Source organism: Myxine glutinosa, chromosome 5, assembly GCF_964187855.1.
Source record: "Myxine glutinosa chromosome 5, kmMyxGlut1.1, whole genome shotgun sequence".
Lineage (NCBI taxonomy): Eukaryota > Metazoa > Chordata > Myxini > Myxiniformes > Myxinidae > Myxine > Myxine glutinosa.
Genome location: NC_136265.1, coordinates 97,055,029 through 97,073,216, shown reverse-complemented (window position 1 = coordinate 97,073,216; position 18,188 = coordinate 97,055,029). Strand labels below are relative to the sequence as shown.

At 42.9% G+C, this 18,188-nt stretch overlaps 1 protein-coding gene across 1 annotated transcript in view; it reads right to left on the bottom strand.

The window, feature by feature from the left end:
- LOC137428446 (uncharacterized) overlaps positions 1-18,188 on the bottom strand; it is a 68,314-nt gene that overhangs the window by 14,218 nt on the left and 35,908 nt on the right. The window lies entirely within an intron of this gene.

The following is an 18,188-nucleotide window of genomic DNA, read 5'->3' as shown; positions in this document are numbered from 1 at the left end:
TTCTGTTGAACCTCTACTTTTTGTTCTCCTGTGTAGTGTGTTTGCACTTTGCACTACCCATATTGTGTGTGTTCCAGCTGTGTGTTCCAGCTGTACTGTGTTCCAGCTCCTCCACGAACCTCGACACTGAATGTGAAACAAACATGTCTGGGTGCATTGGAGAGTCAAATGTCAATGCAACGGATGGAGAGAAGGAAGAATGAGAGGAGAGCAAGAGTTTTACAGAAATCATCTTTAATGGGGTGTGGATCTTTAATGGGGTGTGTGAGGAAGAGATGGACACGGAGAGTGTGACTGTGTGAGGGAGAGATGGACACGGAGAGTGTGACTGTGTGAGGAAGAGATGGACACGGAGAGTGTGACTGTGTGAGGGAGAGATGGACACGGAGAGTGTGACTGTGTGAGGAAGAGATGGACAGGGAGAGTGTGACTGTGTGAGGGAGAGATGGACACGGAGAGTGTGACTGTGTGAGGGAGAGATGGACACGGAGAGTGTGACTGTGTGAGGAAGAGATGGACACGGAGAGTGTGACTGTGTGAGGGAGAGATGGACACGGAGAGTGTGACTGTGTGAGGGAGAGATGGACACGGAGAGTGTGACTGTGTGAGGAAGAGATGGACACGGAGAGTGTGACTGTGTGAGGAAGAGATGGACACGGAGAGTGTGACTGTGTGAGGGAGAGATGGACACGGAGAGTGTGGCTGTGTGAGGGAGAGATGGACACGGAGAGTGTGACTGTGTGAGGGAGAGATGGACACGGAGAGTATGACTGTGTGAGGGAGAGATGGACACGGAGAGTGTGACTGTGTGAGGGAGAGATGGACACGGAGAGTGTGACTGTGTGAGGAAGAGATGGACACGGAGAGTGTGACTGTGTGAGGGATAGATGGACACAGAGAGTGTGGCTGTGTGAGGGAGAGATGGACACGGAGAGTGTGATTGTGTGAGGAAGAGATGGACACGGAGAGTGTGACTGTGTGAGGGAGAGATGGACACGGAGAGTGTGACTGTGTGAGGAAGAGATGGACACGGAGAGTGTGACTGTGTGAGGGAGAGATGGACACGGAGAGTGTGACTGTGTGAGGAAGAGATGGACACGGAGAGTGTGACTGTGTGAGGGAGAGATGGACACGGAGAGTGTGACTGTGTGAGGGAGAGATGGACACGGAGAGTGTGACTGTGTGAGGGAGAGATGGACACGGAGAGTGTGACTGTGTGAGGAAGAGATGGACACGGAGAGTGTGACTGTGTGAGGGAGAGATGGACACGGAGAGTGTGACTGTGTGAGGAAGAGATGGACACGGAGAGTGTGGCTGTGTGAGGGAGAGATGGACACGGAGAGTGTGACTGTGTGAGGAAGAGATGGACACGGAGAGTGTGACTGTGTGAGGGAGAGACGGACACGCAGAGTGTGGCTGTGTGAGGGAGAGATGGACACGGAGAGTGTGGCTGTGTGAGGAAGAGATGGACACCGGGAGTGTGACTGTGTGAGGGAGAGATGGACACCGGGAGTGTGACTGTGTGAGGGAGAGCGGGAAAGAGCAGAAGCAGCATGTCCAGAGTAGAATGACCTGGTCTGAATCCAAATTGATGATCCGAGATCAAGCCATTAGAGAAGAGCAAGGATTTGATGTCAGAAGCGATGATTGATTCCATGACCTTGCTGATTATTGGGAGCAGGCTGATTGGTCTGTTGTTGCAATGACCTGTTTTTGCCCCTTTTTTGTGTAAAGCGGTAATGTTGCTGATTTCCAAGCAGATGCCAGATGACCTTGAACAAAGGACAGGGTAAAGGGAACAGAGAGAGGGTGAGATAGAGCAGCAGAGCAGGACGTCAGGACCCGTGAGCTGATGCCGTCTGGTCCAGTTGCAGAATCAGAGTCGAGGTTTGACAAAAACTTCTCCACCTTGTCAAGAGAGAAAGACACAAAGTCTAGGAGCAGCTGGGTTCGACTGGGAAAGGTGGGTACAGAGATGGGTTCGGGACACAAGATTTTGAGGCAAACACAGAGTTGAGGCATTCAGCTTTTTCACGTGCACACGATAATACAAAACAAGAAAGAGCAATCAGACATAACAAACCCTCACCAGGATGTGTTTTCAGTGTTTTTTGAGGCTTTTGTGTCAAAACAAATATGGCGGCCGAAACACGTGACCGATGACGTCATCATTCTTTTTTTTCTCCACCAGTTTATAGCAACATGGCGCTCAACAAATTTCATCTTGATGGGATGAAGTTTTGTACTTGTTGAATTATGACATCATAATGGAGGCACCTATGACATCATCATTAACATATTTTATTCCCCATGGAGAGTTCTTTACAGAGCGGTCTCAATTTTTTATATTCAGCACTTTAGGAGATATAGAGGTGCAAAGTTTTTCGATTTTTCCAAGATGGCGGCCAAACCACCTGACCTATGACGTCATAATTATCATATAAAAATTGTACGGGTGGAATTGCATCTATGGTGAAATTTTCCTGTCAATCGGACCAACGGTTGCAGAGAAAATCATATTTATTCTGTGCGGACAAACAAACAAACAGACAGACAGATGAAAAATCGGTCAGAGACCGAGGACGTGCGGAAATGTACTTTTTTTTTTAATCGGCCATTTTGGATCAAGTTTTTCGGTTTTTCCAAGATGGCGGCCGAACCACGTGACCGATGATCTCATCATTATTTGTTTTCTAAACTAATTTATTCCAAGATTATGCTCAGGAAATTTCATCTTGATCGGATGAAGTTTTGTACTTGTCAAATTATGACGTCATGATGTAGGCACCTATGACATCATCATTAACATTTTTTATTCACCATGGAGAGTTCTTTACAATGAGCAGTCTCAATTTTTTCTTTTCAGCACTTTCAGAGATATGGAGGTGCAAAGCTTTTCGGTTTTTCCAAGATGGCGGCCGAACCACGTGACCGATGACGTCATCATTATTTTTTATTTTTTTCTCCACCAGTTTATGCCGACATGGTGCTCAAGAAATTGCATCTTGATTGGATGAAGTTTTGTACTTGTCGAATTATCAAATTATGACATCATAATGGAGGCCTTGGGCCGAGAGAGTTAAAAATTGAGCACAGTCTATTCCAGGGCAAGACCAATATGTGTGTAAAGAATGGCGATGCCATATGGAACGATGTAGACGTAGTACTGCGCACAAACAGACAGACAAACACACAGATGAAAAATCGGTCAGAGACCGAGTACTTGCCGGAATGTACTTTTTTATCAGCCATTTTGGACAAATATGGCGGCTGCACCACGTGACCGATGACGTCATCATTATTTTGTTTTCTATACTAATTTATTCCTTGATGATGCTGAATAAATTTCATCTTTATCGGATGAAGTTTTGTACTTGTCGAATTATGACGTCATAATGGAGGCACCTATGACATCATCATTAACATATTTTATTCCCCATGGAGAGTTCTTTACAATGAGCCTTGCCTCAATTTTTTCTATTCAGCACTTTCGGAGATATAGAGGTGCAAAGTTTTTCCGTTTTTCCAAGATGGCGGCCGAACCACGTGACTGATGACATCATCATTAACTTATTTTATTCCCCATGGAGAGTTCATTACAATGATCCATGTAAAAAAAAATTCTATTCAGCACTTTCGGAGATATAGAGGTGCAAAGTTTTTTGGTTTTTCCAAGATGGCGGCCAAACCACGTGACCGATGTCATCAATTGGGCACGGTCTATTCCAGGGCAAGACAAATATGTGTACAAAGTTTGGCGATTCTACGTGCAACGGTGTAGACGTAGTGCTGCAAAAAGACAGACAGACAAACAGATGAAAAATCGGTCAGAGACCGAGGACTTGCAGGAATTTACTTTTTTATCAGCTATTTAGGACAAATATGGCGGCCAAACCACGTGACCGATAACATCATCATAAACACATTTTATTCCCCATGGAGAGTTCTTTACAATGAGCCATGTCTCAATTTTTTCTATTCAGCACTTTCGGAGATATGGAGGTGCAAAGTTTTTCGGTTTTTCCAAGATGGCGGCCGAAACACGTGACCAATGACGTTATCATTAACATATTTATTTCCCCATGGAGAGTTCTTTACAATGAGCCATGTCTCAATTTTTTCTATTCAGCACTTTTAGAGATATGGAGCTGCTAAGTTTTTCGATTTTTCCAGGATGGCGGCCGAACCACGTGACCTATGGCGTTCTCATTAACATATGTTTTCCCCCATGGAGAGTTCTTTACAATGAGCCATGTCTCAATTTTTTCTATTCAGCACTTTCAGAGATATGGAGGTGCACGGTTTTTCGGTTTTTCCAAGATGGCGGCCGAACCACGTGACTGATGACGTCACAATTAACATATTTAATTCCCCATGGAGACTTCTTTACAATGAGCCATGTCGCAATTTTATCTGTTCAACACTTTCGGAGATATAGAGGTGCAAAGTTTTTCGGTTTTCCCAAGATGGCGGCCGAACAACGTGACTGATGACGTCATCATTAACATATTTTATTCCCCATGGAGACTTCTTTACAATGAGCCATGTCTCAATTTTTTCTATTCAGCACACTTTCAGAGATATGGAGGTGCAAAGTTTTTCGGTTTTTTCAAGATGGCGGCCGAACCATGTTACCGATGACGTCATCAATTGGGCACAGTCAATTCCAGGGCAAGACAAATACATGTGCTAAGTTTGGCGATTCTCCGTGCAAAGGTGTAGACGTAGTGCTGCAAACAGACAGACAGAGACAAACGAACAGATCAACATACTTGCCGGAATCTTTTCTGGCAAGTAACAAACAGACAGACAGATGGAAAATCGGTCAGAGACCGAGGACTTGCCGGAATGTACTTTTTTATCAGCCATTTAGAACAAATATGGCGGCTGAACCACGTGATAGATGACGTCATCATTAACTTATTTTATTCCCCATGGAGAGTTCTTTTCAATGAGCCATGTCTCAATTTTTTATATTCAGCACTTTCAGAGATATGGAGGTGCAATTTTTTTCCAAGATGGCGGCCGAACCACGTGACATATGACGTCATCATTAACATATTTTATTCCCCATGGAGAGTTCTTTCCAATGAGCCATGTCTCAATTTTTTCTGTTCAGCACTTTTGGAGATATAGTGGTGCAAAGTTTTGCCGTTTTTCCAATATGGCGGCCGAACCACGTGACTGATGACGTCATCATTAACATATTTTATTCCCCATGGAGTTCTTTACAATGAGCCATGTCTCAATTTTTTCTGTTCAGCACTTTTGGAGATATAGTGGTGCAAATTTTTGCCGTTTTTCCAAGATGGCGGCCGACCACGTGACTGATGACATCATCATTAACATATTGTATTCCCCATGGAGTTCTTTACAATGAGCCATGTCTCAATTTTTTCTGTTCAGTTCTTTCGGAGATGTAGCGGTGCAAATTTTTTCGGTTTTTCCAAGATGGCGGCCGAACCACGTGACTGATGACGTCATCATTAACATATTGTATTCCCCATGGAGAGTTCTTTACAATGAGCCATGTCTCAATTGTTCCTGTTCAGTACTTTCGGAGATATGGAGGTGCAAGGTTTTTCGGCTTTTCCAAGATGGCGGCCGAACCACGTCACCGATGACGTCATCAATTGGGCACAGTCTATTCCAGGGCAAAACCAATATGTGTGCAAAGTTTGGCGATTCTACGTGCAACGGTGTAGACGCAGTGCTGCAAACAGACAGACAAACAGACAGACAGACAAATGAAAAATCGGTCAGAGACCGAGGACTTGCCGGAATGTACTTTTTTATCGGCCATTTAGGACAAATATGGCGGCCGAACCACGTGACCGATGATGTCATCATTAACATATTTTATTCCACGTGGAGAGTTGTTTACAATGAGCCATACCTCAATTATTTCTATTCAGGACTTTTGGAGATGTGGAGGTGCAGAGTTTTTCGGTTTTTCCAAGATGGCGGCCGAACCACGTGACCGATGACATCATCATTAACATATTTTATTCCCCATGGAGAGTTCTTTACAATGGGCCATGTCTCAATTTTTTCTATTCAGCACTTTCGGAGATATGGAGGTGCATAGTTTTTCGGATTTTCCAAGATGGCGGCCGAATCACGTGACCGATGACGTCATCATTAACATATTGTATTCTCCATGGAGAGTTCTTTGCCATGAGCCATGTCTCAATTTTTTCTATTCAGTACATTCAGAGATATGGATGTGCAAAGTTTTTCGGTTTTTCCAAGATGGCGGCCGAACCACGTGACTGATGACGTCATCATTAACATATTTTATTCCACATGGAGAGTTCTTCACAATGAGCCATGTCTCCATTTTTTCTGTTCAGCACTTTTGGAGATATAGTGGTGCAACGTTTTTCGGTTTTCCCAAGATGGCGGCCGAACCACGTGACTGATGACGTCATCATTAACATATTTTATTCCCCATGGAGAGTTCTTTACAATGAGCCATGTCTCAATTTTTTCTGTTCAGGACTTTCGGAGATATGGAGGCGCAAAAATTTTCGGTTTTTCCAAGATGGCGGCCGAACCACGTGACTGATGACGTCATCATTATCATATTTTATTCCCCATGGAGAGTTCTTTACAATGAGCCATGTCTCAATTTTTTCTGTCAGCACTTTGAGATATCGAGGTGCAAAAAATTTCGGTTTTTCCAAGATGGCGGCCGAACCACGTGACCAATGACGTCATCATTTGGGCACAGTCTATTCCAGGGCAAGACCAATATGTGTGCAAAGTTTGGCGATTCTCCGTGCAACGGTGTAGACGCAGTGCTGCAAAAAGACAGACAAACAGACAAACAGACAGACAAACGAACAGATCAACATACTTGCCGGAATCTTTTCTGGCAAGTAATGAAAAATCGGTCAGAGACCGAGGACTTGCCGGAATGTACTTTATCGGCCATTTAGGACAAATATGATGGCCGAACCACGTGACCGATGACGTCATCATGAACATATTTTATTCCACATAGCAGAGGTACCCGGCTTTGCACGGGAGTGGGAGGAGGAGGGGAGGGGGAAGAGGAGGGGAGGGGAACGGGGGGGAGGGGGGAGGGGGAAGCGGGGGAGGAGGAGGGGAGGGGGAAGAGGAGGGGAGGGGAATGGGGGGGAGGGGGGGAAGGGGGGGGAGGGGGGGAGGGGAAGGGGGGAGGGAAGGGTGCGGGGGTGCCCAGGGGAAGAAGGGCCCCTCCCCTCCCCCTCCCCCCCTTTCCCCTCCCCCCCCTCCCCTCCCCCCTTCCCCCTCCCCCTCCCCCTTCCCCCTCCCCCCTCCCCCCTCCCATCCCCTTCCCCCTCGTTCCCCTCCCCTTCTCTTCCCCCTCCCCTCCTCCTCCCCCTTCACACCAGGGGGGTTGACTCAGCCTGTCATCCCACCGAGGTCGGAAGTCGGAACTCATTGTCGTCAAATAAATGTAGCCTGTATGTTTCACTCTTTGTCACATGCCGTTGGTCCCATGTCAATCGGATGAAGTTGAAAAATTAACGTTACGAAGGTTCTCTGGGACGTACTGATTCCGAATAATGAAGTTGAAAAATTAACGTTCCGAAATACGCTAATTACGCTAACAGAAGCGCTGGAGGGAGCACTGCGCTCCCTCCCTTAGATTCCCTCCCTCTTCTGCTAGCGCTAATTACGCGTAACACACTAATTTTAAAACCCGAAGTTTTTTTAATTTTAAGGTGTGCTGTAGTCAGAAGCGCTAGAAGCGCTGCGCTCCCTCCCTTCGAATCCCTCTCTCTTCTGCTAGTGCTAATAATACGCTAATTTTAAAACCCGAAATTTTTTAAATGTTTATGTCTCCGTGACATTCCTGGGACCATCCCGAGTCGAACAGTACTTTCCGCTCGCAAATCCGTCCACGGGTTCTCGAGATCTTAGAGATCATAGATAGATCAGGATACAGACACAGAGGCCAACTCTACTTTATATATATAGATGGAGAGTTCTTCACACTGAGCCATGTCTCCATTTTTTCTGTTCAGCACTTTTGGAGATATAGTGGTGCAAAGTTTTTCGGTTTTCCCAAGATGGCGGCCGAACCACGTGACTGATGACGTCATCATTAACATATTTTATTCCCCATGGAGAATTCTTTACAATGAGCCATGTCTCAATTTTTTCTGTTCAGGACTTTCGGAGATATGGAGGCGCAAAAATTTTCAGTTTTTCCAAGATGGCGGCCGAACCACGTGACTGATGACGTCATCATTATCATATTTTATTCCCCATGGAGAGTTCTTTACAATGAGCCATGTCTCAATTTTTTCTGTCAGCACTTTGAGATATCGAGGTGCAAAAATTTTCGGTTTTTCCAAGATGGCGGCCGAACCACGTGACCAATGACGTCATCATTTGGGCACAGTCTATTCCAGGGCAAGACCAATATGTGTGCAAAGTTTGGCGATTCTCCGTGCAACGGTGTAGACGCAGTGCTGCAAACAGACAGACAAACAGACAAACAGACAGATGAAAAATCGGTCAGAGACCGAGGACTTGCCGGAATGTACTTTTTTATCGGCCATTTAGGACAAATATGGCGGCCGAACCACGTGACCGATGATGTCATCATTAACTTATTTTATTCCCCATGGAGAGTTCTTTTCAATGAGCCATGTCTCAATTTTTTCTATTCAGGACTTTCGGAGATATGGAGGTGAAATTTTTTTCCGTTTTCCCAAGATGGCGGCCGCACCACGTGACCGATGACGTCATCATTAACATGTTTTAGTCCCCATGGAGAGTTCTTTTCAATGAACCATGTCTCCATTTTTTCTGTTCAGCACTTTTGGAGATATAGTGGTGCAAAGTTTTTCGGTTTTCCCAAGATGGCGGCCGAACCACGTGACTGATGACGTCATCATTAACATATTTTATTCCCCATGGAGAGTTCTTTACAATGAGCCATGTCTCAATTTTTTCTGTTCAGGACTTTCGGAGATATGGAGGTGCAAAAATTTTCGGTTTTTCCAAGATGGCGGCCGAACCACGTGACTGATGACGTCATCATTAACATATGTTATTCCACATTGAGAGTTCTTTACAATGAGCCATGTCTCAATTTTTTCTATTCAGCACTTTCGGAGATATGGAGATGCAAAAAAAATATTCTGCACCTTTGGGAGATGGGGCCAAAAACGATATATAACATGATATTTAAAAAATTATGGATGAGTTATGACTAAACTAGGTGGATGAGTTGGTTCGGTGACAAGAACAAGCCGATTCGATTTTGGTTCAGGTCCGAATCCAGATCTGGTCTATCAGTGCATACAAACATAAACTGTTTAGCCTGGCGGGGGCGTTGTTCCAAGTGCCGTTCTCGTTCATCATATTTTGGATAACGCAGCCTCGGGCTCTGGCATTATACATGGAAACGCAAATCGATTACACCCCGCCCCGGACGAGGCAAAACGCTGGTGCACGTGACCGTGACGCCGGAAATGACGTTGCTGACACCACCCAGTCGTAGCTATGGTGACGCCGGAAAGGACGTTACTGAGACACTCGGTCTTAACCCTGGTGGAGCTCCGTACTAAAGCACGCGAGGAAATTGTGAGACTGAGATTTTATATACACATTCACCTTAGAAAAGCTTTTTTTATACACATTCACTTCATTCAGAAGTTCAAAAAGATGCGATTACAAATCTCCCCTCACCCTCCCCACAACCCCTCCACCCTCTCCCCCCCCCTCCCCCACACTCCGCTTGGTCACTTGCATAATATTTAGCCATATTTACTGGCATAACATTCACTCATAATTCATATTTACCCATAAATTATATTCACCCATAAATCATATTTACCCCTGCTATCGAAGGTGGGTGAAGGATGTGTTATGTGTCTGTGTCTGTGTTACCCATGTCTGTTTGTCTGTTTGTCTGTGAACAAGATATCTCAAAAAGTTGTGGGCGGATTTGGACGGAATCTGTCGGAGAGGTAGCATATGTCATATATGACAAGGACGAAATGATTCGATTTTGGTGAAGATCCGGATCCGGCTGCTATCATTTTTTAAGTGATTCTTCACCATTGGGAGATAGGGCCAAAAACGATACATAGCGGGATATCTCAAAATGTTGTGGACAGATTTGGACGAAACTTGGTGGACTGGTTGGGTGTCTGACAAGAAAGAAGTGATTCAATTTTGATGACGTTTCGAATCCGGATCCGGATCAGATAATTTTAAAGTGATTTTTCACCATTGAGTTGTCGGGCTAAAATCGATATATAACACGATATCTCATTGCCCGCCGATGTCACTCTCCGAAGTATTATTTGTGCACATTTACCTCAGAAGTGCATTTGTACACAATGCACGCGGTGCAGCATCAGCGGACGCCAAAGGATATGTTGTCTATGATATCCCGCTGTTGTCTATGATATGATATGTTGTCTATGATATGTTGTCTTTTTTTTTTTTTTTTTTTTTTTTTGTATACAAGATCGAGGCTCGTGAAAGAGCGAACATTAATCACACAGAAAGACAAACAGACACATAAAACAAATAACATCGGGAGTGGTAGACAAGATGGGGAGAGAGGGGGAAGGACACAAACACAACATTTGAGAGCAGGGACCGAGAGACATGGAGACATCGAGAGATCTGTGGGAGGGAGAGGGCTTTGGGGGGGAGGCATGTGAAGGGGGGGGGGGGCATGTGAAGGGGGGAGGGGGGGATGTCGGAGAGGTTTTTGTCTTTCTTGATATATGTCTATGATATGATATCCCGATATGATCAGATATGATATCCCAATACAGTGTCTATGAGCTGCACGGCGGTATTGCCGGGCGCCGAAGGCCGAAGGTGCCCCGGCAATGCCGCGCTGGAGGATATTTATTTATTTGAAGTGGGGGCGATGTACTTTGAATGTGTCTATGCTTGTATGTTATATTTTTAGTTCCCCTGTCGTATAAATATACCTATGAAATAGCTAATTGATATCTCAAAAGTTACATCTGCGATTTGCAAATAAATACAGTTGTGTAAATAATATTCAAGCGGTTGGAACTGCTCGAATGATTAGTTCAATTGTTTCAACTAGGGCGTGCCGGTACGTGGGTGCAAAAAAACATGCGTGCAAACAACAACAACAAAAAAAAACTTTGAAACCACGTGGCAGTAACGACCACAGAACCCCCCCCCTCTATTTACATGAAATGGTTTGGTCCATTCGCAAAGCCAAAGCGAACGGCTTGCGAGTACGGTGACCATACCTTGGGAACCACTTGTCCGATTAATTTCAAACCTTGAAAAGGCACATCCTCTGGTCCCCAGCAATATACCTGGCAAGTTTCAAGTATATCGGACCCGTGGTTGTCGAGAAACAGCGGTCACAGACAAACACACACACACACACACACACAGACACACACACATACACACAGAGATTACTGGAATTATAGATAGATGTTGATCTTAATGGAAAATATTGTTTTTTGGTGATGAGAATATTCACTTTTTCTTTGCAGGTGCAGTTTTGTACTTGTTTGCCGAACAGTTGTTTGCCGAACGCTTGACATCACCTGCTGACTTTGGTGAGAGTTTTTAGATCTGCTGTGGTGATAGTCAGCAGAGCTTTTCCGATACTCATTCGTCCGGCATCGTCTGTCATCTGTCTGCCGGTGTCTTATCAACTTTTTTCAAAGTGTATCTTCTCAAAGAGCTCATTGTGGATTCTTTCAATACTTGTTACACTGATTGTATGGGCTCCTCCCCTCAAAGTAGTAGATAATTTTTGGAATTTGTCTGCTTTTGAATTTTCTGAAACTTCAAATTGGACTTTATCATTGGAATTTCAAACTCTATCATTTCTCGAAAATCATCTTTTCTAATCATGCATGTAGCAGGTTTAGGACCTTACTAGGTACCCAAGCAGTATGGGTGCTGTTGAATCATCCAAAGGGACAGAACATGGTACGAATGCTACACATTCGTACAGATCCAAAGGGCCAATTTTAGGGCGGTTTATATGATCTAAAATGACAGTTTTGGGGGCGAAGTTACCATTACTTCTGCAGGCTTAATTATTAGGTATAACATGTTTGTGGTATAGGGCAATGAAAGAAATCATATCTGATTTTCCTATAAACCGGATACAGCAGACTAACTGGAGGGCCGTGTGTTCAAACCCAGGCCCGGCATGAAGCAAGTTTTGTTTTTCATCCTGGTTGAAAAATTGAGGTTTTCCCTACTGAACCATGTTTACTGAATTCTGAATTCACAATTGTGTCACCCGATGCAAGGGCGTTCGATGACGGGTAGAATTGCCTTCGTCCAAACGTCGTAAAATAAATACCAATTCAGAAATTAATATAAACTTACAAATATTCTTATTTGTGTTTTTTTTCTCTTTTCAGGTGCTGTTCCTGGTATCATTCTTCATATCGTTATCACGCGTGGTCCTGCCATTATCAAACTCCATCGCACCTCATCAAAAAGAGAAAAGTCACCAAAATCCATAGCAAATTTCACATCATCTTTGTCCTAAACAAAAGGTTTAAAGAAAAACGAAAAGTTACGAAAAAAACCGACTTTAAATAAAGTCTGATTTTGTTGATTTACTGCACAAATTACATTTTAAGCACACATCGATATAAATATCTTCCAATTTTTTTGTAAATTCGGAAGTTTATCATGGGTAAACCAAAAGGCAAAAGCACTGCTCAAAGAAGAGAAGAGTCTAAGTTAAGAATGAGAAAATCGCGTGAGAATGAAACACCAGAGAAGAGAAAACTGAGGCAGAACACAGATCAAGAGAAACACACAGAATCAAGGGAAAACGAAACAACAGAGAAGAGAAAACTGAGGCAGAACACAGATCAAGAGAAACACACAGAATCAAGGGAAAACGAAACAACAGAGAAGAGAAAACTGAGGCAGAACACAGATCAAGAGAAACATACAGAATCAAGGGAAAATGAAACAACAGAGAAGAGAAAACTGAGGCAGAACACAGATCAAGAGAAACACACAGAATCAAGGGAAAACGAAACAACAGAGAAGAGAAAACTGAGGCAGAACACAGATCAAGAGAAACATACAGAATCAAGGGAAAATGAAACAACAGAGAAGAGAAAACTGAGGCAGAACACAGATCAAGAGAAACACACAGAATCAAGGGAAAACGAAACAACAGAGAAGAGAAAACTGAGGCAGAACACAGATCAAGAGAAACATACAGAATCAAGGGAAAATGAAACAACAGAGAAGAGAGTTAAAAGACAGAGAACAGTGAAAAGTTCAATGCAACACATTCGTGAGAATGAAACACCAGAGAAGAGAAAACTGAGGCAGAACACAGATCAAGAGAAACATACAGAATCAAGGGAAAACGAAACAACAGAAAAGACAAAACTGAGGCAGAACACAGATCAAGAGAAACATACAGAATCAAGGGAAAACGAAACAACAGAGAAGAGAAAACTGAGGCAGAACACAGATCAAGAGAAACATACAGAATCAAGGGAAAACGAAACAACAGAGAAGAGAGTTAAAAGACAGAGAACAGTGAAAAGTTCAATGCAACACATCCGTGAGAATGAAACACCAGAGAAGAGAAAACTGAGGCAGAACACAGATCAAGAGAAACATACAGAATCAAGGGAAAACGAAACACCAGAGAATAGAAAACAGAGACAGGAAAATGTGAAAAAATCAATGAGAATCATTAGAGAAGTGAAGATTAACATAATCCCAGAAAATGAAACAGTGATTTCAGAGTTTTTGAAAAATGTTAAGGATTCTGCAAATTATATATGTTGTTCATGTCACCGTTTAATGTACAGAATGACAGTTATACACTTGAATGAAGATAGATACAAGAAGTGTTCCAGCAGTTTGCTCAATGATGTACTTTCATATAGATTAAAGTCGCATGATGGCCAAGAGTGGATATGTAGAACATGTGATTTGACTCTGAAGACAGGAAAAATGCCTGCACAATCAAAGGCTAATAACTTGTCGCTACAACAACAGCCACGTGAACTGAAAGACCTAAATGCGCTGGAATTAAGATTGATATCGCAAAGAATCCCATTCATGAAAATGGTTGGTTTACCAAGAGGAAAACAACATGGTATACATGGTCCTGCAGTTAACGTGCCATCAAAATTAGATGCTGTTTGTAAACTGTTCCCACGATTGCCATCTGAATCACAGATAGTGCCCATGAAGTTGAAACGGAGTCTGAAACATTCCTCTCATTATATGTACTAGGACGTGCCCGTACGTGGGTGCCCGTACGTGCGTGCAAAAAAACATGCGTGCAAACAACAACAACAAAAAAAAACTTTGAAACCACGTGGCAGTAACGACCACAGAACCCCCCCCCCTCTATTTACATGAAATGGTTTGGTCCATTCGCAACGACCACAGAACCCCCCCCACCCCCCTCTATTTACATGAAATGGTTTGGTCCATTCGCAAAGCCAAAGCGAACGGCGAACGGCTAAATCGCCATAGCTCGGTAACTACTTGTCCGATTAATATGAAACCTTGAAAAGGCACATCCTCGGGTCCCCAGCAATATACCTGGCAAGTTTCAAGTATATCGGACCCGTGGTTGTCGAGAAACAGCGGTCACAGACACACAGACATACACACAGACATACAGAGATTACTGGAATTATAGATAGATGATTATGTACATGCTGATAGAGTTTTGAATGCTTTGCGCAGGTTAAAGTTAGACAACCCTCATTACACAAATATTGAAATCAATGAAAACTGGGCCTGTGATGCTGCACATGATGACGTTGAGCTTTGGCAAGCAATTAGCTGTGATGATCCTAGCTTGAAGAAACGAAAACAAAGTTCGTGTGAAACACAATCAACACCTGGCTCTACTGACCATAGTTCAGAAAGTGTAGCACAGGGCTGTTCAGAAGAAAAGCAACCAACATTTGTGATTGATGTATCAATGTCAGATCTGCCACAACATTGTCAGACAGACTATGCAAAGTTGAATGTCTTAGCTAGGAAAAACAGGATGAATATTGTTGACGTTCCACGTGATGGCAATTGTATGTTCTATTCTGTTTGTTACCACCTTGACAGGCTAGGAGTGACTACATGTAACCCAGCTTTGTTGCGTGAACAAGTTGCTGATTTCATGAGCACAAATGCTGAGAATTATCGTGACTTTATATCAGCCAGGATAGCAACAGAAAATTTGTCTAATGCTGATACTGAGCAACCAACGGAACATGATAGAGCTATCAGGGAAATACAGGATATCGAAACACAAAGAGAGTTGCAATGGATAAGGTACATTGATGAAGTTCAATATGGAAATCAATGGGGAGACCACGTAACACTACAGGCACTGGCAGATATGTTTTCATTCACTGTTTATGTTCATGCAACGTCAAGCTCTACCATGCACACTGTATGTTCCAGATATCACAGTGATAAGGAATTTCATCTTGGATTGATTGGTCAATCTCACTATGTTGTGTTTGAGCCATACTCTGTATGCGATGGTACAAGTGTATCCTTGTCAAATGACGAAGTGCTTGAAAAACATGTTAATATGTCTGACACGAGTAGAGTGGCATCATCTTTGGAGACTGAAACGTGTGATGGAAAGACAACTGTGACTAAGGAAAACACAGAAAGTGATGACTCTGATGAGGAACTAGTTGCTGAAGATGAGCATGCTTTTGAAGAAGCTTCTAAAGTTTGCGGCTTGCCATATGAAACCAGCATGATGAATGAAAATCCAGAATTAGTAAACAAATTGATAAGTGTTGCACCAGGAGATAACGAGAAGCCAATGCCACTTCTGAGTGATCCTAATTTTGAGGAATTGTCACATCCAGATAAATATCCAGATGGATCAAATGCACTGACAACTGATCGACCAATTCATTTAACTCCACGAAAATACTTCAACCAAAGACTACTTGATGTAGATGGACGATTTGCGAAATCAATTGAATATCTCCTTAGTGCACAATATGCTACTGAAAGCAAACAAGTTCAGAGTGATATCAATCACTTCATGTTTCGTAGAGCTAGTGGCAAACACTTTCGTGGCAAAAGACTCACAGCTGGTATGGTGAAAAGTGTTGAACACATGAGTAGACTTATACAATCTGACCATGCATATAGAATCCTGAAGAATGTTAGAGGGACACAGGCCTACTTTCAAACTGTATTTTATGATGTACTCGCCATGGTTCGACAAGTAGGTAATCCTACATGGTTTTTCACAGTATCTGCTGCCGACATGCAATGGCCTGATGTAATTCAACCAATAGCTCGACAGTATGGTACAATACTGAGTGACGATGATGTGAAAATTATGTCATTTGCAGATAGATCAATGTGGTTGAGATCAAACCCTGTCACTGCTGCACGCCAGTTTCAATACAGATTAGAGCTTTTGTTCAGAGATGTACTGAAATCGAATGCTCATCCACTAGGTGAGATTGTTGACTATGTGATCCGTATAGAATTTCAAGCTCGTGGATCTCCTCATGCTCACACATTACTTTGGGTAAAAAATGCACCAAAATTAGATGTTGCATCTGATGAAGCTGTTGCATCTTTCATGGACAAACATGTATCTTGTGCTCTGCCAGATGATGATCCTGTGCTACACACATTAGTTGAAAGGTTGCAAGTCCATAGTCACTCGTCTTACTGTAGAAAAAAGGGTTGTTGTCGATTCAAATACCCAAAACCACCGAGTTCAAGAACTATCATTGCCAGAGAACCAGATGAACAAAATTCAAAACTGGTCAAGGAAAGTGCCAAGTGTGTTCTCAGCAAAGTGAAAGAGGTATTGTCCGATGAAAGTACCCCAAAGAATGTTAGTATGACAAAACTGTTGGATATGGCGAATGTACCAGAAGAACTTTATGCAAATGCGTTGCCAGTTTCTGAGAAAGGCAAACATATACTGCTGAGGAGAAACCCTTCTGAAGTTAATGTTAATCCATACAATCCTACTGTATTGAAAGCATGGCAAGCAAACATTGATATCCAGTTCATTGTTGATGCATATGCATGTGTTATGTATGTAGCTGCTTACATGACCAAGAATGAAAAAGGTGTAGGAGAGCTATTGAAACAAGTGTGCAAAGAATACAAAGATCAGGACATCAAAACAATGTTGAGACGTGTGGGATCAGTATTCTTGAACCATCGTGAAGTAAGTGCACAAGAAGCTGTGTATCGAATTTTGTCAATGCCAATGAAGAAATTCAGTAGACAGGTGTTGTTTGTCAATACTGATGCAAAAACAGAACGATCAGCTGTGCTGAAACCACAAAAAGAGCTTGATGATCTGGATGATGGAGATGAGGATATATTCCAAAGTAACATCATCATAAGATATGCTTCAAGACCTAACATATTGGAAAACCTGTGCCTTGCTGATTTTGCTGCCAATTATACGGTTAGTCATTGTGACAGAGGTGAAGAGATAGATGACAGTGTTCCTGTGGTATTAGAAATGGATCAAGAACAGGCAGGATTAGCTGACAGAGATAGACTCCCGAAGTACATCAAGTTGAAAGATGGCAAAGGAACAATGCATAAACGTCGATGTGAAGCAGTAATTCGATTTAGAAAGTTTAGTTTTGAAAAAGACTCCAGTAACTTCTATCGAGCAAAACTGATGCTATATTTACCATGGAGAAATGAGGATGTTGATCTGACTGCAGGCTTTCCTGATTATGCTTCTCATTATTTTGCCGTTGCCGATGCCATATGTGAAAATGAGGCAAAATTCACACAAAATTTGGAACTAATTGATCAAGCTATGCATGATCATGCAGAATATGGACCACCAGAACACGCATGGGCAAACATTGCACCCGGTGCTGAGCATAACAATTTGCAAGATATAAATGAAGACATTGATGTGGAGAGGGATATTGACCAGGAAGATCTTGATGCAAATGCCAACATGATTGAATCGCCAAAATGTATCCAGACATCAGAACTTGTAGCACGTTATCAAGCTGAAGCTGACCGAGAGCTTATGTCACCCTCAGAATATCGAAAAATGATTCGTAGACTCAATGTGAAACAGTCAGAGATCGTTTTTTATCACAGACAGTGGTGCAAAGCTGCAGTAATAGCAATGAAACAGGGTAAAACTGTAAAACCATACAGACTTTTCTTGAGTGGTCCTGGTGGTGTTG